This window comes from Lissotriton helveticus, chromosome 2_1 (assembly GCF_964261635.1).
Source record: "Lissotriton helveticus chromosome 2_1, aLisHel1.1, whole genome shotgun sequence".
NCBI classification, from domain to species: domain Eukaryota; kingdom Metazoa; phylum Chordata; class Amphibia; order Caudata; family Salamandridae; genus Lissotriton; species Lissotriton helveticus.
Window position 1 is genome coordinate 474,389,097 of NC_136059.1, and position 26,240 is coordinate 474,415,336.

The 26,240-nt window shown below is 42.5% G+C and overlaps 1 protein-coding gene and 1 long non-coding RNA gene across 2 annotated transcripts in view; one reads left to right on the forward strand and one right to left on the reverse strand.

Moving 5' to 3' along the window:
- Positions 1–26,240, reverse strand: part of PDE4D (phosphodiesterase 4D) — a 1,494,598-nt gene that overhangs the window by 1,212,988 nt on the left and 255,370 nt on the right. The window lies entirely within an intron of this gene.
- Positions 1–26,240, forward strand: part of LOC144818082 (uncharacterized) — a 434,782-nt gene that overhangs the window by 283,144 nt on the left and 125,398 nt on the right. The gene's annotated exons all lie outside the window — the stretch shown is intronic.

The following is a 26,240-nucleotide window of genomic DNA, read 5'->3' on the forward strand; positions in this document are numbered from 1 at the left end:
ACTCGGGGATGGGGGGGGTTGGAGGTGCCGCCGAGCTCTTTGCTGGGGCTGGTTTTTGGCTGATTTTGTTGCAGGGCCGATTTTGCAGCGATGCTGCAAAAACGGCCCTGTAACAAAATCGGCCCCCAGGGGCTCAAAACCGGCCCTCACCCTTGCGGCACACCGGGGGATTGCCCAGTGCCCGCTATGGCCAGTCCGGGCCTGTTGGTAAGTCAATTGAGTGATCCAAGATCTGCAAGGGCTTCAAATCTTTTTCAATTAATATACCCGCTGGCAGCCCTTTCTGGAAGATGGGGTAAAATGTATCCACCGCCACAGCTGGAAACCAGTTCCTTACATTGAAGAAAGGGGGCCTATAAAAGTAGCCAAGGGGGTAATATGGAGATTTCCCCTTGTTTGGCCGCTAGTTGCTTGGAGAATTTCTGACACATATAAGGTTTTTGAAGTTCAAAACAATAAGTCTTCAGTGGCGTTTTTCCTTGTAGGTCCCAGCCAGCCAACCCTTCAGGTCATTAGAATCTGGCAATATGCCACACTGAACCCCCCCGTTCCTACTTAACCAATGCATGACTTTGATAAAGAGATGTTCCATCACGTTACACCTGAGCACCATGATACCTGCCAAAATCAGCACATACGGAGTCAAATGTGATCCCTAGCTAAGAAAAACTATTGGTCCTTTCCAACTGATTATTATCAAGAGCCAAAGTGGAGACACTTATCCGTTTGAGGCCGCAGGCGATGATATAAGAGTTAGAGTAGTTGGTAAGCGATAAGATCAGCCACATTGCTGGCATATAACAACGCAGGCATAGAGGCACCATCTATCATTATGACACCTGGGCTTCCACTGCCAAGGGTAGGGCTTAACTTAATGATATATCAAATAAATAAATGTGGGGCAAGAACCCATTCCTGCAGCAAACCCCATGAGATGGCAAATGGATCCGAAAGATGGAAGGACAACGAAAACTACCTTATAGCGCACTGTACCATTATTCTGCTGGTCCGTCAAAGTCCGAGAACGTATCAAAGATGGTTCCTTCGGCCTCCTAGTCTCCACAGAGCTGATGAGATCACTGCACAGGTTTGAAAGCATACCTCTGTGGGTGGCACAATCTGTGCTGCAGCCCACTAGTAGCATTTACATTAAAGGCCCTGGGTATATGGTATACCACCTTACAAGGGACTTACAAGTGAATTAAATAGGACAATTAGGCATACACCAATTCCACACGTTTAGTAAAGAAGCACATACAGTTTAGCCTTGATTAGCAGTTGTAAAGTGCTCAGAGTCTCACGGCCAACAAAAAGATTCAGCAAAACGTGGAGGCCAAAAGCAAAAAGATTGGGGGAAGACCAATCTAAGGCTGGCAGGTCTAACACAAGGTGACGGGCGCCTCTGAGAAAATACCTCAATATTTGGAGAGGGGAGAGTCAGAATCAACGTTTTAATTACAGAGCTAAAGTAAGACCCTCATTCGACCATCATTCGAGGAACAGCAGGTATTGGCAAATCTGGAAACGTGGAATTACAGGCCAATTACAGCTAGAACCTGATACATGGGAAATAGCTGGAAAAATGGTGTTACTGCACCAATTAATATTTGGCTATTCCCCATTCGTGGTCTATTTTCCAACAAGATACTTCAGCTGGTCTTTGCAACAGAAATTTCCAAGCTGGTGATGCGGTATTTCTGCATCATTTGTAATCCTGATGCCAGGTAAACAGGCAACTTTAGTGAATATGATTTAATTTATTAAATTAACTAAAACATTCTACCTTTTTATCTTCATTAATTTTAAATGTCAATCTTTTCAACAATTTGACCTCCGATTCAATAGTTACCAAATATGAATGGAAAACTAATTTGAAAGTGTAAAAAACAAAAACGATACTTAAGTTTTCCTCTACAGGTTCATATGAATGAGTGCAGAATATATATTTATGTGTTCACATTAGTCATTATTGAATCAAAGAGTGTTGCAAACAGTTTATTCCAATACATTATTTCCTATATTTGTCTTGATAACAGTTGGTCTGTTCACAGTTGCGATAGTATTAAACACATGTTTTTGCTAGCTAAAAAAATTGCTTGTGTTTCTCATAAATACATATAAATTACTGTATCGCATTTAATAACAAGTTTAAAGTGATCATTATGAAATCAGTTTAAAGATACGGTGCTCTGGGGTGAATCATTTATTAGGTTCATGGGAAAGGCAGCCAATTTCCATTTACTAAAATGCTAAGAAGTTCAAACCACAAGCAAGCGGGCTGATTTTCCATGACAAGACTCCCGCTGCGAGTAATAAGGGATTAAATTTATCCGACTAATAGGAAGGAAATTATAGACTGTGAAGGCACAGACAGAAGCAGATATGCTACACCCAACATAAAAGCAACACACACTCTATAAAACCAGGCTTAAAAATGCGCCTTGCACCAACTGCGGTGCCTTTTATATGCAGCTATCTGCACAGAGGATCTTTTTTTAGCTAAAAGATGAAGCTGCTTCATCACTTTATTACATTCTTTTAAGGACACCAGGCAGGTGTGCCAATTTCCACAGATAAATTCCCATAAAGTGCTCTGGGGGCCCACTGATATAAAGTGCCCCCGGAGCAAAATATGTGCACAAGCATTTTGAAGCCCGGGCACTTTGGCATTACAGAAGTGGCAACAGACACTTGCGCGGCCTACCATGTTACATGTACACCAGTGCAACCTCAAGGGGAAGGTGGACCCAAGCACAAGAGGGTATCCTATGCCAGCCGCGGTCGGCAGTGGGTGTACCTGCAGGGCGGTGACGTGGAAAGGGGCAGGGGCAGGGTGGGGGTAGTAATGTATGGATTACGGAGCTTTACAGGTAAGTAAACATTTAAATAAATAAAACAAATTTCGTTGCACGCACTGCATCCCCAAATGCGATGCAGTGCGAGCAACGAAATTCGTTTTATTTATTTATATGTTTACTTACCTGTAAAGCTCCATATTCCCTACATTACTACACCCCACCCTGCCCCTCCCCACGTCACTGCCCTGCAGGTACACCCACTACCGACCGCGGCTGTCCTATGCCTCAGCGCCTGTGCCATTTACACATGCCTGTGCAAAGGCGTAGAAACAGTCAGGAAGAGCACTACCACATGGAGGTGACAGAGTCAGCGAGCCCCCTGGGGGCACCCCATGAACGGGGGAGGGGGTAAGATGGTCCCTGGAAACCCCATGAATCCACAACCAATGTGCCTTTCACTAATGCGCTGTTCCCAGAGGTGCAGCACATTTACGCTTGCGCTGGAATAAGCACCCTGACTTTGTCTGTATCCTGCACCCATTCTGCACACTGCGCACCCACTTACAGACAGAACTGGTTTACCTTGCATGTAATTCAGGCTCAGTTGCGATTTCTGATATGACTCTTGACATCAACTCCTTGAATGGGCTGTTTTCTCAAAATCAAATAATTAAAATATAGGCAATTTAAAAGTTATGAAGTGCCATTGCAGATAACTCCACGCGGTGAATGAATGAATGTTGCTTTGTCATGTTTCAAAGTCAAGAAACTCTTCTTACTTCTTTCCATTTCACCTTATGTTGGCAGATTTGAAAAAACTCTGCATATGGTTGGTCAATACTTGGCCTGGGCGGTGAACTCCGCTTCGCTCGCGGAGTTCGCAGAGATTTCCGCACTCCGTATTACGTGAAACTCGCGAGGATCCGAAAAACGTCGCCCCTCGTAGCGGACCATAGTTTTTTTCCTCGCTCGTGTTCGTCAACATCAAGTTGGCGAGCGAGGCAAATCAACTTCCCGGTGAGATTTTTCCCTCGTTCGCGATCGCCAACATCAAGTTGGCGAGCGCGAGCGTGGAAAATCAACCTCCAGGCGAGATTTCCCAACACGGGGAGGGGGAGAAGGGTGAGGTTTCTCATTGCGAGTGGTCGCGGATACTTGCGACCGCTCGCGTTGAGAAACTGCCCATTCGCGTTGAGAAAGCTACTGCTCGAGTAAAATACTCGAACGGCAGAGAAGGAAAGCTTGCGCTGTGCATGGTGCCGTTTGCAGTGATTGCACAGTGAGGACAAGCATCCGGCACTGTGTAATCACAGCGAAAGGCATTTTTCTATTGTACTCCACCACTGGAGAAGCTTCACGTAGTGCGGCGGAGTTTTTTTTGCACTTTGCTGGGTTCCGCGTAGCGCAACTCTGCGAACTCTGCCCAGGGTTAGTCAATACCATAATTTTTTTAAAGTGCAATTCCTATTTCCTCGATTGCTTCAACTGTACATAAAGTTATTCCCTCTTTTTTTAGCTGTTTGGCACCTGGGCAACTATCCACACACCAGACAGCAATGAGGAGGCAAAGTCAATGCTGGGGTTGGAGGAACCTCGGTGAAAAGGCACCACATGGCCTTCTACCTGAAGTGAACATCAGTACTACATCCACGTAGATGTCCTGAGCTGGGACAGATGAAGAATAGAAGCCACATAACATATCGCCAACATATGATCAGCTTTTGCACTACCGTACTAAAGTCAGTGGTTGGCATTAGGACTTAACAAGTGCTCTCAATATACTTGGCTGTCTGACTACATTGAAATGCTGACTACCCTTTCTTGAGTATACACTTAAAGATGTTCCCTTCTGGTCCCATTTCAGTCAATGCTGACCTAGAACCAAGGACCAGTGGAACACTTTACAGAGAACATCTGCATAATAGCAAGAGCATCCCAACTATGAGCCTCTTCACAAAGAACAACAAGGGGGTTGAGTCTAAGTGAGATGAGAGAGCAAACATCAGGGTTTGTTTGGGAAGGATGTGGTGACATGTCATTGGGACAGAGTAAGACAGAACATTGCCCTGTTGATTTTTACATACATTAAACAAATGTCCATATATTTATATATTTTTCTTTTGTATTCACTCAGCAAGAAGTTCCAGGTTCTCAAGTTTCAAAACGAATCCAGAAATGCAATGATTGTGAAGTACAAATGCTTTGTAGTTGAATCCCATTTAAGCCACTGGAAGATAACTGTATTTTGAAGTGATCTGCAGATGTGCGGGAGGGTGATCCTATTTAAACCCATTTGACTTTCCGGAAGGGTGAAAGCATTTCTAAGAATGTTGTCACCTTCCAGAGTGAGTGTTCTTCCCAGTGTCACTTTCTCCCAGACAATTAATGCACCACCCCAAATACACCTTCCTTGATGTTTTCATGAGGATAAAGAGCAATATTGTGGCACACATTTATAAATACCAAGAAGCTCTTTTCCTTCTACAACAGTTCTCTGAACACAAGGATTGTAAAGTGCATAGTTTGGGCCCTATCCGTTTGTCAAAGTGCCTTCTCTTCTTACTCTCTTGTGACATGCCTAAAGACCCAGCATTGCGCAGTTAAAGGTCTCAAACTCTCTGGAACCACATTTTTTCTGCAAACACACACCCTTACTATGATGCACACTACAATGCTAGGCTTTGTGATCTTTCTTTAATTCTTTCCCACTGCACTTTCCCCATCACTCCAGTAATGCCTCAATTCAACGGATATATAGCACAGTTTTGTCACACACCTTTCATTAGCTCCACCCCACCTCTAACTCACTTCTCCACGGTGTGCGTGACCTGGGCTTTGTATTTCTTGTTTCACCGGGGAAACAGATACGATGCCACTCTCATGCCACTAACATCTACTTTAATATTATCGAAACTATCATCTAGTTCACTACCACTTAGAAGATATTTGATGGAACTATCATCACTCAAAATCTGACCTTTCCCATCCTGACATGAACCTTGCTAAATTAAACCTCACAAATTATTATGGGCCTCCTCCACACCCCTGACTGCACTAGCACCCCCACTTTGACCAGGAAGAAGAATGGGAGGTGGAATTGTGCGGCTATACAGAAGCTTAATCGTACGCAAGTGCATCTTGCCCAGATCTAACTTCACCCTCCGAAGTATGAAGGTGGAGCATATTCAGACCTCTTTCACACCGCCACAGTGAAAGTCAAATATCGTCCTGGGGGTCACAACTCCATGGTTGTGATAGAGTGCACTGAACATAGCAAACACAAGGAGATGATGGACGGAGCGCAGAAACTTTTCAAAAACTAAGGCACAGTACAGATCTGGGTTGAATCCATCATCGTTCTTTAGCTCACTTCGCCACCCCAGTTCAGACCCGACCATATGAAAATCAGTCTTGACCCTGTTCCTCATGGGAACAGTCCATGGAAGGAGGATAGAGAGCAAAAAGGTAATCTTTTCAAGAGGAAAAGAAGTAAACAAAACAAGAAAATATAAGCATAGGCGCTTCGGAAAGTGGGTGGGAGCATTGGGATCACATGGGGAAAGTGAATGGAAAAAAATCTGCAGACTTTGTGTGGAAACATGACTTTTCCAAAGCAATGTCCAGCCCACAGCCACATGATGCTGCCACGTGCCCCCATCCCTTACAGAGCCAGGGCCTTCACCTCCCGTCCCTGCCATTTCACTGGTAATCACACAAGGGTGTGCCAGCCATTCGTTAGCGCTTTGTGCTCAACTGCGGGCCGAATACATTTAATCAACATACAAGGACACTTTTTACCCAGTGCATATTCCCACAATCACATTTCCTTCTCTGTTTCCTGCTGGTTAGGTCTTTGTAGAGGTACTGCAGATCACACATCCTACATCTCTGCTTCTTTGACCACTTCCACTATATGTGTTTGCACAGAATATTTATTACATATTTTTGTGCAATAACAGGAGGCCAACACACTTGCAATCTTTGTGTGAGGTCTGATTATGATCACAGTTTAAGGGGCACCTTTTGTTCTCCTTTGAGTGACAGCTGCCTATATTTTCAGTGCTCCCGCATGCCACTGGTACCATCAACCCCAAAGTAATCTCCATTTGCACTCCCTTAATTCACACTGGAAGTTAGCATTGTTATTGGACTGACTTGGAAAAAGATGGAAACCATGATCTTTTCCTACCTTGAGAGATGCCCATTCCATGGCCACATAGTGCTGGAGGAATGCTGCATGGAGGACAGAGCCAAACCTCTCCCTCCTTTCTTTTCATCCCACCGCTGACCACGTGGAGCTCCACCAGCCGCCCATTTGATCTAAGTGTTTGTCTGTGATCTAGCAGCATCATGACCGATCATCTGATCTTTTGTCTGTTTATAGCTCAGATTCTTTCCCCACCCCCTCCTTTTCTGCAGTATTAAACAAATGGACCTTTCTCAGTGCTATAGGGCAATTTCCTTTTTTACATGGAGTTGACCCATCAAAAAGAGCCGATCAAGAACTATACCTTGCCATGGTGCGAGGTGCCAGATAGGGCAAAAGAGGGCCAGGCATAATGATTCTATAAATTATATGAACAGTCTCCTGCATTCACAAACATTTTGCCTTTCCTTTGTGTTTCTATGTTAAATATACTCTGTTCATCCATCTAGCCAGCTGGAAGACTTGTGAGTTCACACTGGCTGTGGATATCTATCACAAGTTCGAATCCAACAAGACAAATTCAGCCTTCCATCCTTCCGAGGTCACTAGATTAAGTACCATTACATTTGACAATCGAAACACCTGGCAGTGTTTAGAAAGAGGCATTTGGCAGTATGAATTGTTTGATTCCCAGTCCTTGAAAACTCTTATCATATCTGCTGGAGCTGTACAGCAGTCTCCCCTTTCCTTGCTGAAAGTGCAGCAAAGAGATGTATTTGAGCTCCAGAGGGAAGAATGTCCGGTGATATATTAATAATATTGCTAACGATAATGCCTTGGCTATGTGTCAACCAGTAACATTTTTGTGCCGAGAGTCTGACATTAAATGAGGAGTAAGAGAAGTCAAATTGTGCATTTTTGGAGTAAGCGAATATGTGCCAAAATATTTGTCAATTTCAATAAAACGTAAAATAAACAGCTAATGTTAGACTTATCAAAAGTACATTACCAACTAAAATAAAATTTATTCACATATCTTCTAATTGCAAGCCGCATAACAGGATTTAAGGTGGTGTGCATGAAAAAGTGATGTGATGAATTCCATACTATGTGTGACCAGCCACAAATTACTCAAAGAGTACCAGGAATCAACAGAAAGGTAGGCTTAGGGCCCGATTTAGAATTTGATTCACAAATGTGACAGATTCACAAACATGACGGATATCCTGTCTGTCTTATTACAAGTGCACTGGATATAATGCTGTTGTAATATGGGGGACTGTATGTCCAATGACGTTTGTGACAGAGTAACCCGTCTGCCGAACTCTAAATCAGGCCCTAAGTCTCGATGGATGTGTAATCATTTAATAATTCACGTAAAATAAACACTCAAACATAGAGGCAATGTCATGGCTAGATATAATGCTCACTCATAGCAGGAACTTGCTGCGTTGTGGCATTTCTCGTACAAGCTGCATAGAGGCAGAGGCGGGGTGGACCGGAGTCGGTCAGTGGAGCAAAGTGTAACCATACAACAATAGAGAAAAGCAGGCAATCAGAGTAAATTTACCATATACATTCATCTCAAACACCTCAAACAAAATACTTTGACCAACCTTCTCATATAAACACAAGCCCAGCCACTCCACAGTTTATGATGGAATTCTGTAGGAGTTTAAGGCTACTTTATCCCAAACATACAGAGGATTGGGTCTCCCTGCTCAAGCTTTCCCCGCTGGAATCCCTCTACCTTTCCTTCTCACTCATTTCATGGCGTAGATAGACCTATCAGATACCTCCCCTCATTATTGTCCCAAATGTGCAAGTGATTTATTGTGTGTTAGTGAATTCGTAATTCAGGATTTTATTAGCATGTGTTCTTGGAAAGTTAATGTGAGGAGTGTATGAGGTTTGAGTGAGCTCCCAGATGAGGGCACTTATTGTAAAATGTCTGTTGCACAATTATAATGATTCCCTTGTGTTGTATAGATTTATGATGCTGTAACTTACACACATGTATAAACAGTTGTATAACACTGTGTTCATTGCACAAAATAAGAACACTGTTAGGGTAGGGGATTTTTCAAATTTACAAGAAGTGTAACTCTAGATTTTTCTAAGTAAATCCACTACTTAGTGGATAATCCAGTTTCAGAGAAAAGTGGACTGTGACTTGGCAGCAAACATGCATGGATATTGTAAGTGCACTGACCATGCTCCAGCCTGCATTGCTTTCATTACAAGTGACAGTATTGCAAAACCACTCAAGACTTTGCAGTGGACAGCACTGTTACCTAAATGTAAACACATACTTTGAATGCAAGAACATTTTGCTTTTGGAAAGTTTTAATCAGGTCTTTAGGTTGTTTGAGCTTAAAATGGATACATAGATTCCTCTCTGCTGTTTGAAAAAAAAGAAAAAAAATGTCCTATGGGTACTTTGTAGGAAAATTGTGTTTTGAAAAATCTTCATTAAACCTTCTAAAAAAGTTAATTCTCCGCAGCTCCTTTCATGAAAGTTTTGTCAAGCGGGGTCTGAGAAAAAGGGAAGTCCCAAAACACATTTTCCCATGTAATTTCCCATATGAAAATTAGACAGAGCTGTAGCCAGAAAAACAGCTGAATGAAACCACACCAAACTGTGCACACAGCTACATTTTGGTCGTGAAAGCATGTTTTTGTGATTTGGTTAAATCCATTCAGAATTTCTTGAAAAATTAAGGTTAAAAATGTATGTATATGTCATGCTGCAGAGGATCTGTGGAGCTAACAGTTCTAGAAATAAGATCTGATTGTCTGACAGACACCACATCACAAAGATATCGAGGCAGCCATTTTAGAACTTGGGGACTCAGTCCACTGTCCTTAAAAAAACAGTAAATGTGAAATGAGCAAAATAGTCGCTCATTTCACATTCACAGCTCCAGGTGGGGAGCGCCCCATAATGCCCTGCAGGGCCTCTTTTTAAATATATTGTTGATGCTTGTGGGGCCCCTAGAAGGGGCAGGGGCACCACAAACCACTTTTTAATGTTGAGTGGTGCTGCAAGGAATGCAGCAGCCCCCCAGTAACATAAAAAATACAGTAAGAGACCTGGGCATTGAATACATGAGCCGTGGAGAGCTTACCATATTTTTTGAAGCACTTTGTTCTGGAGCTGTATGCTCTTCAGCAGGATTGTACGGGCCTCTTGTGGGTAGTTCTATGGTTGCATTTTGTTGACTGTGAGACTCAAAGACAAGTTCATGTTTTTTTTAAAGGTTTTATTGAAAATATGTTATGACAATGATTTTTATTAAACATTATCATATGTATATTATTAAATATACATTTGATTATGCTTATTGGTGACTATGTGACAAAAACATATATGTTGATGTGCTGGCCCCTTGATAAAGACAATAGGCACTCTTTTTATATAATTTGTTGTTCTGGCCTTTTGACAAAGTCAGTAAGTCTACCTTATTTAAAAGAGCACACTTTATGATGTTACATTACTGTTGTACAGAGAAAGTCCACCAGAGTAATGAAAGGCACAAGTCACTTATAACAATTACATGGACAGCATTGTGAGCCTGTGGGGTGTTGGCCGGGACCATTGTCCAACCCCACACCCCTCATGGCCAAAGGCTGTGCGCTGCTGGAGGATGGGCGTCCAACCCCACGCTGAGCACGGCCTTCAAGGTTTGGGTGAATTTCATTGGTTTTGTTCATATAAAACAGCATGTTTTGGCTAGCCTCTTCACCTCACATTAATGACCCTTTAACCTTTGTTTTTTTCAGTGAATGTGTATAAATATAGAATATAAACAGACCTGCAGGGTGGAAGGTGCTATTCATTAATATTAATGAGTGTAGGGAGGGGTAAAAAGTTACCAGAGGTGAAGCCTCATGTCCGTCCTGATTCTCACCTCATCTTTCAACAATGGTAATAAGTAGCATATTACACTCTGCACATCTGGTTTACGTGAAGGTAGTTTTTCATTTATTCTTGTTTTAACAAAATACATTTGATGAAAACCAGAATATAAAGGGTTCAATTTGTGCAGTACGGCACAATCACATTGAAGAGACCTTATGACTATTAAGACCTGTTTCCCTTTGTAAAGTAATTGTTACATGCAATCTGTGAGGCAGTAAAACGCCCAGCCTCCGGGGCTGCACTCGGGCATCACACCCCATTCCAATCTGTACTTATCAATCTGTTTTCTTTTATGCAGTAATATCATCAGTGATATCAGTAGTGTTTTCATCAATGACATCATATGTGATAGGGGGTTGCATGAGTTCGCACTCATTTTGTTTTATTGTTTTTCTTTAACTTTGTTGTAACTACATGGAGCCTCGCGGCGGGATGCCTGACTTTCACCTTGTGGATACCCTGCTATCTCACAGGGGAATACCAGGAAGGGTTCCCTAAGCAAGCGCCGGGAAACCCACTGCGGGTAGTTGTGCGCTATATAAGCTCAACTACATTTACATTTACATTTTGTGCTATAAAATGTTAATTAAAGCTAATGTTTTTTCAATTTTCTTTTTATCTACTCAAGTATTCATTATTAAAATAAAGCATCACATTATTTGTGATTTTGGAGATATTTATTCATTGCAGTAGAGAATACAGTTTGATTTAGTTTCATGAGGAACTATTTTTTTGCATTGTTTACAGTAGGTGGCAAACACTGCTAGTAAGACATCACACTCTTTCTCTTCTCCTTGACAAATGTCCCCAGGCATGCTTTTTCGTTCCTCCCACTCTATGGTTTTTGGTCCATTTCTGCCCTAGGGTACTCAGTTGGGTGAATGGCAACAAAATGCCTCATCATGCCAGAAGCCTCAAGCGAATGTATCCCCCTAAGACCTCTGTGGAGCACCTGGTAACAGAGTGTGCATGTGATCACCTTTCTTGCAGTCACCTTTTTGTACACTCTGAGGTGAGTGAAAACCTTCCAGACAGTTGCTTCGCAGCCGGTTTACCTGCTCTTCTTAGAGTGGTTTGGACCTCTAAATTCTCTCAATCTTGTTCTTCATGTGCACTGCTGCAGCTGGATCTCTATTCACCTCTTTGGCAAGTGGCTGTGACATATTTAAGCAAGCATTTTCCAATGTTTTGCACTGAACCGAAAATGGTACTTGTGTGGATGTTGGATTCCTAGTTCCAACAGGAAGTGGACGTCAAATTCTATGTGTTACATTTTTCTTCCAATCACATCTCACATTTCCATGTTTTGCTCTTCCATGTACTGTTATGTGAGAGAGGGGGACACCAGGGTCTGTGTGCCATCTGAAATTGCCCCTTCCCCCTTCCCTTGTACCTTAACGCCTCTGACAGCCATAACCAGCAATTGCAGACACTGGTCCCTGGGTCTGGGAACATTGATGTTGTTCCTGTTTACATTTCACATTTTATTTACTCTTGTATTCCCTCAGAGTGTTTGCTTTCGCCAAGATGATGTGTTTTTGTAGTTTTTTTCATGCAACATATTCCTTACAAAACTATACTCCCTGCAGTGGTACTGTGAAGAGAGTCACAGCTGTGTGTCTGCGTGAGTTCAAGTTGTGGATGGGTGCTTCCAAAGAGCCACGATCGACAGGCCAAAGGCAGGGTGAATTTCTCACTGTACCTTTCGGCAGATTATAAAGAGGTTCAGAATAGATGCTCATCTAATCCTATGCCTCTCTGCAGAGTGCACGGCGTAATGCTGATGTGTAAAACAAATATGTCTTAGATCTTACTATTTTTAAAACATTGAAAGCAGCACAGAAGAAGAAATTTGACGATTAAACCGTTAATCACAACACACTTAAAGTCCCAGAAGAGACGCGTTCAGTAGGAAGATACATTCAAGATTTGATCGCACTGTTGGGATGGTGACACCTTAAAGGCAGAACAAGGAGTGGACGGCGAATGAGAAGGTATTTATTTTTCATAAAGTGCACATCTTAGGCTAAACTGCTTCCAGACCCCCTCGAGTAAGTACTCAAATAAAGAAATGTATTAAAAGCTTTTGAGAGTGAAGCTGATCTTCCATGGTGCAGTTTCAATTAAAATGAAGCCCTTGGTCATTAAGCCACCTATATTTATCTATATCCTCTAGTTTCACAACTGAAATGTGGAACAAAAATATTGGCAGTCTTCTTGGACTGAATAAAAAAGCTTAATAAGTATGCAAAAATGAGAGCAACAAAGGAACACTAGAATATCAAGCTATCTAGAGCATCAAGCTATTTTGGCTACAGAAAAGTAGTTTGAACTTTGCACAGGTGGATAGGAAGCGACTACTCAATGCGCAGAACGATGGCCATGGTAGTGCTCCAGCACTCGTAAGCTTCACTGCAGCCTTCAACACTGCACACTGCAAAATCCCCTTGTTCTGACTACAGTCATCCATTGGAGTTTGCAAGGACACCACTCCTGACATTTAGGTTGTAATTAGAAAATTGGTCCAGCGCCCAACCCCACGCCTTGCGTTCGATGGATATCTTACATTACGTTAAAAAATACGCAGAAATTCACTGAAAAAAACATACGTTAAAGTGAAGTTATAATTATATATTGTAATATTATTTAACTTTGCATTTTAAAAAACCTCAGAAATTCCCTGAAAAAACACACCAAGATCACAGGGGCGTTATAGTTAGGCGAAAATGTCAGTAAAACATACCGTTTTAATCTTACAAAACTCCTGAAATTCACCAGTTCTAGTTATCTCAAGTAACAATAACTCAGCCCCTAAGGTAACTGTAACTCACTACTAGCTGCTAATTACCCCACATATTACATCACTCGTGACATGTCCCATGGCATCATTGACAACATCACTGCAACATCTGATATGACATCATTGATGAAAATACTGTGCATGGTGGAGGCGCTAGTTGTAGTTATTTTAGGGGCCAAGTTATAGTTGGTGATAATTACACCTGTTGAATTTCACTGGTTTTGCTTAATTAAAATGGTATGCTCTAAATGGCCTTTTCACCTATGTTTAATGCCCCTTTCCCCTTTATTTTTTTATGTTTTTATGTCTGAAGTTCATATTACTGGCAGATGCCACTATTAACAGCAGCCACTTTAGCCCCCAGTGCAGTTCCGCGCCCTCTCTCCTATGCAGTTGCAGATCCCAGCTGCAGCAGCCGTGCAGGCCCACTTCTGCATCCCTCCTGGAGCGCCTCCTTCTGTGACTGGAGGACAGTGCGATTATTTGTGAGTTTAAAACCCTCTGGCCACTTGAGGTACCAGAAATGTGCCTGCAGCTAGTGTGTGTGCGCCCACCTGCAGGACAAACCCCTTTAACACAATCAACCAGAACTGAAAAAAGAATGATACAATGATACCAAACAAGCGCTCACTCTCCCGGCGTCCCTAGTATGATACTGGAATATGTCAAATGTTTTGAAGAGAGAGAGAGGAGGAAGCCACTGGCAGTGCAGACTAAAAAGGGCCACCATGTATGGCAGGTCACCTGTCTGCGGGAAGATATAAAGTAGAACAGAACTGACCTTAAAATGAAGGCTGCGTCGCCATCACGGAAGGGTGTTAACGAAATGGTCCTTTTTATGCAAACCACCAAGGCTGCGCAGATTATAGACATTTATCAAGGCAGGCACGAGGGGGGGTCTTTAAAGAGGGAGGGGCTCCTGGGATCGTTATTGTGTGAGCAGGGAGTTTGCAGCTAAATTCGAAATTAAAAGAGCTCCATGTGGTTGCACTAGCACACAAGGGTAACATACTTCACATATGTAACATGTGAGGTGTTTTTAGATGATAGCTTCAGAGCTGCACTTTTAGGGCTAGGCAGCATCTCTGCTGCATCTTAGACGAGTTTCACAAAACTTCAAATGAAAGCCTTTTTTTTCTTTTCCCTGAAACAAAGCGGTATTCAGGAGAGCGCGGCACTGAAATCACACACGTGCTCACCACCATTAACCGCCAGGCACTACCCTCCCCCAAACACAGGAGGATCAATCACTATTCTAATGCTCTCTTGACCGGTGGAAGGCACTGGCCTGCAGCTAGTCCCAGGGCTGGCTTTAGCGCTGGTGGCTCCCGGTGCGGCAATCGTTTTTTGGCTTCCCCCCCTTGACCTCCTCCTCAGATTCCTTCACTATCACCTGGCAAAACTGCTCCTCCCTCACATACATTCCATTTGTTTTAAAGCGCTGGTAAAAGCAGGCTTTACTAATTCACTCAGCTATCCACATAAAATACTTTGCAGCAGGCACATTAACCCCAGCACTACTTCATGGCGAGTCAAAACTGCCACTAGACAAAACTCCGATCTCTCTCTCTCTCTCCAGCAGGAACAGTAATCACAAGAGTTATCTTGGCATTTGTATTGTTTCCTGAAAGATTGACACAGGAGGAACTCAGCAGCAGGTGCTTTTAAATCATACGTTATTGCTAAATACAGTGCCCCCTCCTAACCCCCCAGGTCAGCGCCCAGTGCGACTGCACAGGCCGCACCGCCCTAAATCCGGCCTTAGCTAATCCACCAGCTGATGGCCCCGCACTGCACCGCAAAGCTCCCGTCTGACCTTCCCTTAGAGAAGGAGGGAAAACATCCTTTTCAATGTTTGGTCAGTGACTTTTCACGCACTTGAGACAATTTCGCTATTTAATTCTTCATTATTTATTTCATACATAGTTACTTAAAAGATTGCATGTACTAAATACAACCATAAAAACAAATTTAAAACGTCAGGAATTCATACAAGAAATAAAATTAATAAAACACATTCCTCAAAATATCTTGCCTTCCCATGAGAGTAAATATAAAGTGGCAGTGCTTTAGTGCATAAGTTACATTTAATAAAACACAGTCCTTGATAGTTGTCATAAACTAATATATTTCCTCGGTCATCTTGCATTGCCTTAGCTAGAATTAAGGGAGCCACACACCATTTCTACACATTCCTCTGTAGCAGTCATACATCTCACCTGGGCCCCTTTGTTTTCAGTTACTAATTTACAGAACCACCAGTCATCTATGCACAACAGTTATACCATTAGTATCTTTTCAACCTGCATCAGAAATCTCACCACATTTATGCTTAGAATAGCATCCTTTGGATTGAGCGCCCCCACGACAGCTTGTCGATATGATCGAATTTGCCTTTGATTCAACACATGTAGTAAAAGGTTCCTTCTTTTACTCATCAGGCGTGAGCGAATGCAAAATAAAAGGAGGAAGGAAATGTTTGCTTCTGTGCATGAGCTACATAATTTGATTTCCCTTTTCTTAGACCTTTTTGAGGGATTGGTGATTGTCGGTTAATCTAATCTATATTGCATATATTTAAATTTTCTGTGACTCTGGTACCCCGCATCAAAATATTGTGCACTCTGTACAACTGTGTAGCTGTTTATCACCCTCCATGCGTGGGACCGCTTAGCTAAAATTGATTGATAGTGTAAGCGTGACAAAGCTTCCATATTCCTGTTAGTGTGTTTCTTAGAAACGTGTGCAGTGATTGGGGCATTCCAAAGGTCTCGCGCTCTCAAACTCATTCATGCGCTCTCTAAATATAAACGAGCTGGAGCGACAGGATTACACTGCATCAGTTCATCCCAAATTAAAGAGTTTATTGAGTCAGACTTTGTTCATTTCAGCTTGTGACAAAAGATTAAATAGGCCCCGTGCCTAGCTATAACTTGAATAAGTAATCCATAGTCAAATCGCACCTGGTGTGGAGTTAATCCATGGAAATAAAATAGTTCAACATCACAGCATGGAAAAGATGTATCTGAAAGCACTCCCTAATTCTTGCAGCTTTATATGTGGGGAAACAGGTGGAAGCAGAGTTTTTGCGTGCAATTATTAATTTAATGCAAAACTTGCAATAGTATGATGATAAATGGCTGTGGTAACATAATCAATGAATTGTGGTAGGACGAAAATCCGGTAATCCCTCAATGGCCTCCAGAGTATTCAATATTAATGTGCAATTCATAAGAAAACAAGCCACCAGACTTCACATTTGGCTGACTCTCGTCACCAACAGTGCCAACACTGCACACAACGAATCCTATCTAAGGTTGCCGCAGAGCAAACCTGGCACCGAGATCGCAAAGAACATGACAGGATACATGTTAGCTGAAATGTGAAATAGAGTGACCCCCTCACATTGGGTCATTGGGACACCGGCTCCATTGCTCAATCTTTCAAATGAGTCCCTTTAGTTCAACTGAAGGAAAACAAAAGTACAGCACAGAGAATGCTTCAGGCTGTCAACAAAAGTCCTGAACTGGAAACAACATCCATGATGACTAGGAGAGAGGCGCTCACCCTAACGCGAGATAATCAGATCCCAGATTTGTTTTAATTGTGTGCAGTTCCTTCCCATCAAAATAAACATATAGGAAAAATGCTCATATGCATGGGTCAGGCCTAATTCTGTGATTCGTTGGTTCCCCTTTCTCCCAGTTTTGTCTGCATTGGATGAATGGAAATGTGGGGTGGTGGTCCGCTAACAGAGAGACCAACCAATTTTTTACTGCCCATTGGTCATTGTAGTCAAACCTTAGGCAAAGTCAATCGCCTTGGACAGGCTGGGGAGCAAGGGCAGACTTGCCCATAGGGCAATCTGGCAGTGCTAGAAGGGCTGGTCTGACAGGTCAGTGTGTGGGACAGTTTTTGGCCATTTGTGGATTGGTTTTATGGTCTGGTGGGCCGTGATTTACTATTCATTTTCCTAACATTACGAGAAGCATTCATTGCCCTTTAGAAACGCAAATGTACGCACTGTCCCATACCTTGCAAAACGCCTATGCAGCATGTCTTAAACTGGCACGGTTACAGGATCTGGGTTACTTGTTTGGTTATCTTATTTGATAACGAGGGCCACTTTTATTTTGGTGTCTGGGCCTACTTTCTGTCCCAGTCTGAATGCTGGGTGCTGCCTATCAGAACACAAGTGTTCCATTGATAATCTGTGGGTGGGTCTGGGTGTGTGACACGTGACACATCCCTTGTGTGATCTTCCTCTCTGGGCGTGGCACGCATGATCTCTGCTCATTCAAGTGTGTCCTATATGCCATGTGAGAAGGGATTTAGTTTATACCAGTATTTTGGTAGGTTCCTATGTAATTTCCTGAGATATCCCCCATAAAGTATTGGCACTTCAGCTCAAGGCAGGAGCAGATGAGGATAGGACAGAGTGACATCACAGAATTCTCCACCACACTCTGTGGAGGGGAAAATTAAAATCACCACCCGCTTCAAACAAGAGTACACAACCTGCACCAGCCAGCACATTTAATCACTTTAAATACTGTGATTTGAAAGATTATATAAATTTAGTCTTATTAATAAACATTCTAAAAGTAATTTTATATTTAAAATGGATTCATTTTACACGATATTTTCATATGGGTTATCAATTTAAGCATGCGTTTAAAGGAAGTGGGGGTTTAACTACAATATGCAAAAGAGTCAATTCAGTTAAGTGTTTCTTAATGTATGTCTTCTGTGCGTACAAATATACCAGTTGCCTACTCTGTTTTCTGTTGTGATGACGGCGCATATTTCATATACGTTCACTTCAAATCTGCAACAAACAAGCCGCATGTGCCCTCTAATGCATAATGCATGCTCTCGGTAGATTAATTCCAACAAACATCACATATGGACAGCACAGCAATTTCACCGAGTGGATTTGTCATCATTATACATTAGGACAGAAAGGCGCAGTAACACCCAGGCACCAATTCGTTTTTTGTTAAAGAAGAAAACGCTTTTTGGCAGGAATAATTTGAATACTAAGAATACTTTATAATTTTTTGGGTCTAAACTGAAGAGTGACTTACAAATAACTGGAACTGCTGATAAAAACATATTATTGGCGCTGGATTATCTGGTCTCCTAAGTGGTGACATAGAAAATATATTTTCCAGTGCAGGCTGTTTATTTTTCTAAAATAGGTAAGCCATGTATGCGACTTCAGCAGCAGAGACCGAAGCTTGCTGTGTGACACTGAGTTGCCACATTTCTAATAAGAAAAATAACGGCCATTTGTCATTGCCTGGAGCCGGTGGTGTTACTTAAATATCATTTTGTGTAAAATCCTCTGAATTATTTTTCAAAGGGCAAACCATCTATTTGCTTAAAAAAATTAGACAACAGAAGAATACGTTTGATGTGCTTTGATCTTTAATCTGTTGCTTAAGTTTATATTTTGCGGGAAATAAAAATGTTGATTTTCCTGTTTTTTCACCAGTCTTTGCATGAAAATTCCGACCAGACCAGTACAATACTGGCAAGGTGGCAACCCTAGGCTGTGGTTTCAGAACAGAGAGTGACAGAGTACTAATTTGGGAAGCGGCCGACTTGATGATACATTTGGGGGAATGAAGTGACTGTTCGGGATAGTATAAAAATCATGTACAAGATATTTTCTGAGCGTTTTTGGGAAAGAGGTCACTATAAGATCTTTACAAAGACTCCCATTTTTTCAGAGCTCTTAAAGAGGCAGGGTTAGCTGTCTTTTGGCAAAACATCCATTGCATGCAATGTAGATTTAGATTGGGCGCTATGTTCACCCCTGTTCACGATACAATATCTTTATTGCTTATCTTAAGACTCAGGGGCATATTACCAAGAATAAGCGATAATTATCGCTAAGCTTGGTTAGAGGCAATAATTATATCGCCGTGCGTCGCCTATTTTTATCGCTTAGAAACCTTGCAATTATCAAGGTTTATCTCCTAAGCGATGAAAATCGGCCGAAATGCATGAATATCGCTGTAAAGTCAGCGATACTCATGCATTACCGAGCAAATGCTCTTAGCCATGTTAACCACCTACCATTGGATAACATGGCTAAGAACTGCTCTGGGCAGGTGTTAGCTTTTGGAGATAATCGTGCTTAGCGCGATTATTTCCAAAAGTAGGTAATAGGAGATAGCAATGTTAGCGACTGTTTCCAGTCGCTAACATCTTGGCACGCCCACTTTGCATGTCATTAGCGATAAATATCGCTGACATGCAAAGTGGGCCCCAAGATGATCGCTATCTCCTACTAGCTGTCATTAACTGGTGTTAGCGACAGCTAGGTAATAGGGCGATAATATTATCGCCGCTTTAGCGGTAAAAATTCCCGCTAAAGCGCCGATAAGGCCCTTGGTAATATGCCCCTCAGTTCCTATGTCAATGGCTTTCTTTCCTATACTTGCATTTCTCCCACCTAATAAGCTCTCTGGTCTCACCCTGCTTTGATTGGATGAACTGTATTCTTTCACTGCTGATGTCACACATTGCACCAGAGTGCATAAATCACTATTTTTTCTTCCCTGGCCCATCTCCTTTCCCATGTCTGCTCCTCTTATTAATAAATACTGTCTCAGGCTTTCTCCCCATATTCCCTCACTTTCTGACTGACTGTGTGCTCCAGTTGTATTGCTGAACTTTTACAAAATGATGCCTATGGTAACAATTCTAAGAACCTTTATTAAGACAGGTAACACAAATTAACTGTCTTCAGTTTAGTAGACCTACTTCATGAATTAATCAAAATATCACTCTATCTTGCTTCATCCATTCGCTATCTAATCAATAATTCAAATAAAGCAAATCTTGGTTTCATAACTTGTTTTAGTAAACCAATTTTTTGTAGAAAAGTTAATTTTCTTTTGACATAATTTTCATTTCTTTTTTACATTTGCATTTTTACACAGCATGTACACATTTTAATCATTTTTTGAACATATATACATTTCTATACAATATACACAGTATCTACAAACGTAAATGTGAATATAAAAAAATACTATGGCAATTTATCTCCTGAACCCTGTATCTGGTTTTAGTGCCCAATTATTTTTAAACAAGGAAGGATATGGCACATAATTATAAAGCCTTATTCCTTTGTCTTGGTCATCACGGTGTTTTAAACAAAAAAAGCCTTGGAAGAAACCCCCTTTCTACTTCCTTTTCAAGTTTAGGCTCTCAAAAGAAAACTTTTAATCAGTTCAATATTTCAGTGATGCCAATGTGAACTACAGTCGACGCGTTTCAGCCTGTATTTCTTAAGGCCTCCTCAGGACTTGGGCAGCAAACTAATAAATTCTACAGAAATGCAAAAGAAAACCAAAATACCTTATATTACATTTATACAAATTTACATAACTTACATGTCACAATATATACCACCATATCATTAGTACACCATCCTGGCATACAATTAGATCAATCCCTAGAGGTATAGAGGCAACAAACTGTGTGCAATTAACACCCAAAGAGTGCAAAATTAAATGTGCTATTGCTCAAAGAAATGAGATAACACCATAAAAACCAATCCATTTATATTTTCAATCAAATTAGCTACTACAAAGAATGAAAAAAACAAATAAATATGCTCAGTGACAAAGAAAGGGAGATGGAACCCACTTAACTCCAATGTGTACATCATGCTAAAAACACCCAACTAACTAATACCACATAGTAAATACCTCCAATAATATCACCGTGGCTCCAAATGATACACCGGACAAGCAGCGCAGCCTGCCCAGCCGGGCTAGGCTGCCTGTCAAATATTACAACCCCAACTCGAGTCTCTGGGAATACAAAACATGACAAAAGCCCCTCTGTAAGATCACTCCTTAACTACTCGTGACGAAAGTTGTATTGCTGGGCAGCTATTTTTAAATGTTTTACACCATTCCAAAATGGGCGCGCAAAAGTGTGCATGAACACACACAAGGTAGCACATTTGGAATGTTTATTATGTTTGCAAATGGCCATCACATAGTGAAGGACTGGACTTTTTAACAGTGCCAGCGGTGCCAGGGAACAACACCTATAACCTTCATGGGATACCTGTTTCGGCGCACAAACTACAGAGACACGGGACACTTCCTTCGGCGTCAAAGATTCAAGGTTTATTTACTGCAGGGAACACAGAAGTCACAACAAGTACAACACGTGCAACTTGGGGAGACTGCTTCAAATTGGTTCTGTGGATCGCTCCTTTTATACAGAATTTACTCATAGGACAACATGGTACACAAAAGTTTACAACCTGGTTCCCATAATTATCCCCCAGAGGGGTCGCTTTGGTCACTTTGGTACACATAAGGTCCGGAACATAAGTGCGGAAACATTTGGCGGTTCCCAACTGTAAAAACCCATCTTCCCAACATTAGTGAATTCTAATCGGCAGTAAAACAGATTGAAATAGGGACAAGGACAGGTGCAGAGGAAGATGGAGACAGTGGGGGATTGAAAAGAGTGTAAAAGGGGAGGTATCGGGAAACACGAGATACAGGCATCAAAGGGACGTGCCTAATGAGATGCACGGCTGAGACAATAAACCGGACGGCAAGATGAGCCTCGAGCGGGGCCATCTGCCTTACAGTATCATCCCCCTCATCGTAAAAGATATTTACAAAGTACATGTGTCTTCCACAAATATCCTGAGAGTCCCAGGGTGACGAAGCGGACAGTGTCCGTTCGCTGGCTACTTGAGGGCAAGAGACAAAATGGATGCCGTATCTAAGATGGAACCCGTGGGTACAGATGAAAAACCCGCATATCAAACGAACGGTTTAAGTTAGCACAGCGAAACTGCGCACACTTACTAAACTCGTCATTTGCGGTTCTTAGATACCAGACTCGACCATATTCGTGCGAGTCGAAAACATCACTTAAAATTGTCACGGAACCTCAGACGCTCCTTTTGCCCTCATGTAGGCAAGCACTAGTCGGAATCATATTCGATATTCATCAGACCCTCGAGATGTTGCTGTAGCATAGCTCTGTCCAACCGAGACCCTTTGGTAACAGGTGGCTGTCTCATACACGTTGTAGCACAGAGGCCACATAAGGCAGGACCGCACTGCACGCAAAGGCAACACGTGAACAGGAACACTACAACGACTCCAATGATCGTCAGAATCTTCCAACCCCAAGTCGACATCAGGCCCCAAAACCATCCAAGTAGCGTCCAATCCCCTACATCCACGTGTATGGATTCGGAGATCTTATGCAACTTCGAGATGGCTTGATAGACAGTCGGAGCGTTATCAGGAATGAAAATACAGCAGCTCGAATGGATCACCTTACATACCCCACCTCGATCTGCTAAGATCACGTCTAAAACCATACGGTTTTGTAACGTCATAAGTCTATCCGCCTGAAGTTCTGTGGTGATATTACCAAGGGCACTGGCAGTAATATTAGCTGTCGATTCTACCACTCGAGTCAACTGTCTCAGGTTCCTACTATTAACCATAGGTCCCCAAAATGGGAGGAAACCCTTGAAAAAGTCTCCTGCCTCTTGACCGGCAGTATCCTCTTCGCTAATTACGCCTCTCACAACTCTAATTTTGTGATAATCTGCATCTACAGTAAATGTCGGAGGCAACAAGTTTGCGATAAAACATGAGCCCATGAAGTCAGAGGGCAACCATGCATACGCACGATCATGACAAATAAAGTATGTACCCTTGGCAGCCAAAAACACAGGGGATAAGACCATTGGCAAAATATAATTTTCAGTGCAAGCACTCTCTCCAAGTCGGGCTTTTGATCTACGGCCGCGACCTATTAAACAAAAATTGCCAGTGTGGGGTACGACCCATATCGGAGGCGAGCTTTTAAGCTGTTTTTCACCAGTGAACACACTATATTCGCCTCTACTTAGGACCCTATAGGCTTGTACCTCTTCTTCAGGGATAAGCGAGGGATCATAGATATCGCTATCTAAATCCTCTATTGCTATAGACAAAGGTTTTTGGTACGAGGTAGGACCAGAGTAGGGGGAACGTGGTTCTCGAATGGGGTGGAAACCCAGTGCGCTTTAAAACATTGTTTGAAATGCTCGAGCAGACCCTTGGGAGCTATACGGTAACACCAGATATGGAATTCCCTTATCCGTAGTATGCGGCATCAACCCACACACCCAACAATTAGTAGTGTTAACCACTAACTGATGCTGATGAAGGAGCTGAATAAAGGAATTGTTGCGGAATTCTGCACGTCTAGCCTGCTCGTGTTCAGGTAACATGTGAAAAGAATGAGGAGAAACAGTGGAGGTGAGTTTAAAGTCAGGGGTAGGAGTAGGTATGATAGAGGGCAAGAAGTAAGACATCGTGTAATATACTCCACCCGCCAATAACGCAGAAACAGTCACAAACAGTACGAATATTCGGAAAACAAAACATTTGGTACGACTGAGTTGCTGCAGCTTGAATCTTTGTGCTTGAGCTCTTTCCAAGTCCATCAGCTTTGAAAATGCCATTCCCTATGACCGTCCGCAACGTTTCTTGACGCACTTCGTTCTGTGTAGCAATAGTCAATTCCTAGGAGTTCCCAGGAACCGACGGTCTTTAACCTAGCGTCAAGACCTACTAACCAGGAGGAAGTACACGCGCGGCCCTACGGCCTTTATTTCACAAATATATATATATAAAAAAAATGTCTCTCAGCTGTGGAAACAAAAAGTGTAAGGAACGAAGCTCAATGAATATATACAAAATAATTACAATAGTATGAGTGTTCAAACTGATCATGGAAAACGGACAGAACAGGTTTTTTTATTAGTCTTTAGTGCTGGATCTCAAAAAATATCGGGTTTTCCCAGGACGTGTCTGTTCGTTAAACAAAAGATCCGTTGAAGGGACAACGCCCTGTTGATCAGCTAAATGTTCTGGTCTTGAGTCTTCTGATGACAAGTGTTCAATAATGCCTTTTTGCTGCACTGAGGATTCTCCGACAGGTTGTGCGTCGCTGAAAGGTACAAACGCCGGCAATCCTTCGGTTTCAGTTGATGCAATGCCTTTCCTTACCCACGAGTCTGCTGGCAACGGAATGGGGACTTTCTTGGTATGGGTGGCATGCACCCAATTTTTCCGCCCCTCGAGACGAACTGCAGTTCTCGTGGCAAGGAGGACCTGATAGGGTCCAGTGAACCTGGGATCCAAATTGTTCTTGCGCGAAAAATTCCGCGCTACCACCCAATCTCCGGGCTGGAGCTGGTGGCCTGGACCCTCCGTCTGTGTCGGCAATGCTTCGTGAACCTGTTGGTGAATTAACCTCAGTTTAGCAGTCAAGTCATGAAGATAATCGATCAACATTGGATACTCAAGATCACAAAAGGCACCCGGTCTAGGGACCCCCCAAACATTGGCAGGGCGACCGAACACTATTTCATAGGGACTGAGCCCTACTCGAGAGTGTACAGTTGCCCTTGTTGACAGCAATGCTAAGGGTAAAGCGTCAGGCCACGAAAGACCTGTCGTAGCCTGAATCTTTGCTAGTTTTAGTTTAAGGGTGCCATTGTACCCTTCAACCAAACCAGCTGACTGAGGATGATTGGCACTATGGAATTTCTGTACAATCCCTAACCCGCGACACACACTCTTCATCACGCTCCCAACAAACTCACTTCCGTTGTCTGACCACACAACCCGAGGCATTCCGTAGCGGGAAAAATACTCTTTGAGTAAAATTTTTGCCGTGGATAAAGCCGTATTATCCTTAAGGGGGTAGGCCTCAATCCACCTAGAAAATGCACACACCACAACCAGCACATACTTCGAAAGGGTACGCAGGAGGGGCAAAATGGCCAGGTGGAGTGGGAGTGCCCTTACCAGGATTGTGCATCAAACACACCATACAATTCTTAACCAAGCGTTCAGCACATTTCAGTCCAACAACCATTCGCATCCAACTTTCCCGTACTTTCTTTCCACTTCGCCTTTTCAGTCTCGGTGGCCTCATTCTGAATTGCTTTCACACTCTCGATAGTGTTCTCACACATACTTGATTCTGCAGGCCACCTAACCGAACTCGTCACATACATTCGAGTGCTAAGGTTCCGGGCAGTCTCCTTAGCAGTCTCATCCGCAAACACATTACCACGACCAACATCATCCGTCACCTTACGATGCGCACTACATTTAACAATTGCCACTTGCATAGGCAACGTAAGTGCATCCAAAAGATCATTTACAAGCTGGCCATGTTGAATCTTCGTACCATGTGACGTAAGGAATCCTCTCTCTCTCCACAGTCGTCCAAAACTATGTGCCACACCAAACGCATACTGGCTATCTGTAAACACATTCACCCGTTTATCTTTAGACAACACACACGCTCTCGTCAAAGCAATTAACTCAGCAGCCTGAGCCGAATTCTGACTTAACCTTGCGCTTTCCACAATCGTTCTCAATGTAACTACAGCATATGCAGTTGTCACATCACCATTCGGTAACTTGAAACAAGAACCATCCACATACAAAGTACCATCGGGATCTGTCAATGGAGTATCTTTTAGGTCAATGCGACCCTTAGTTT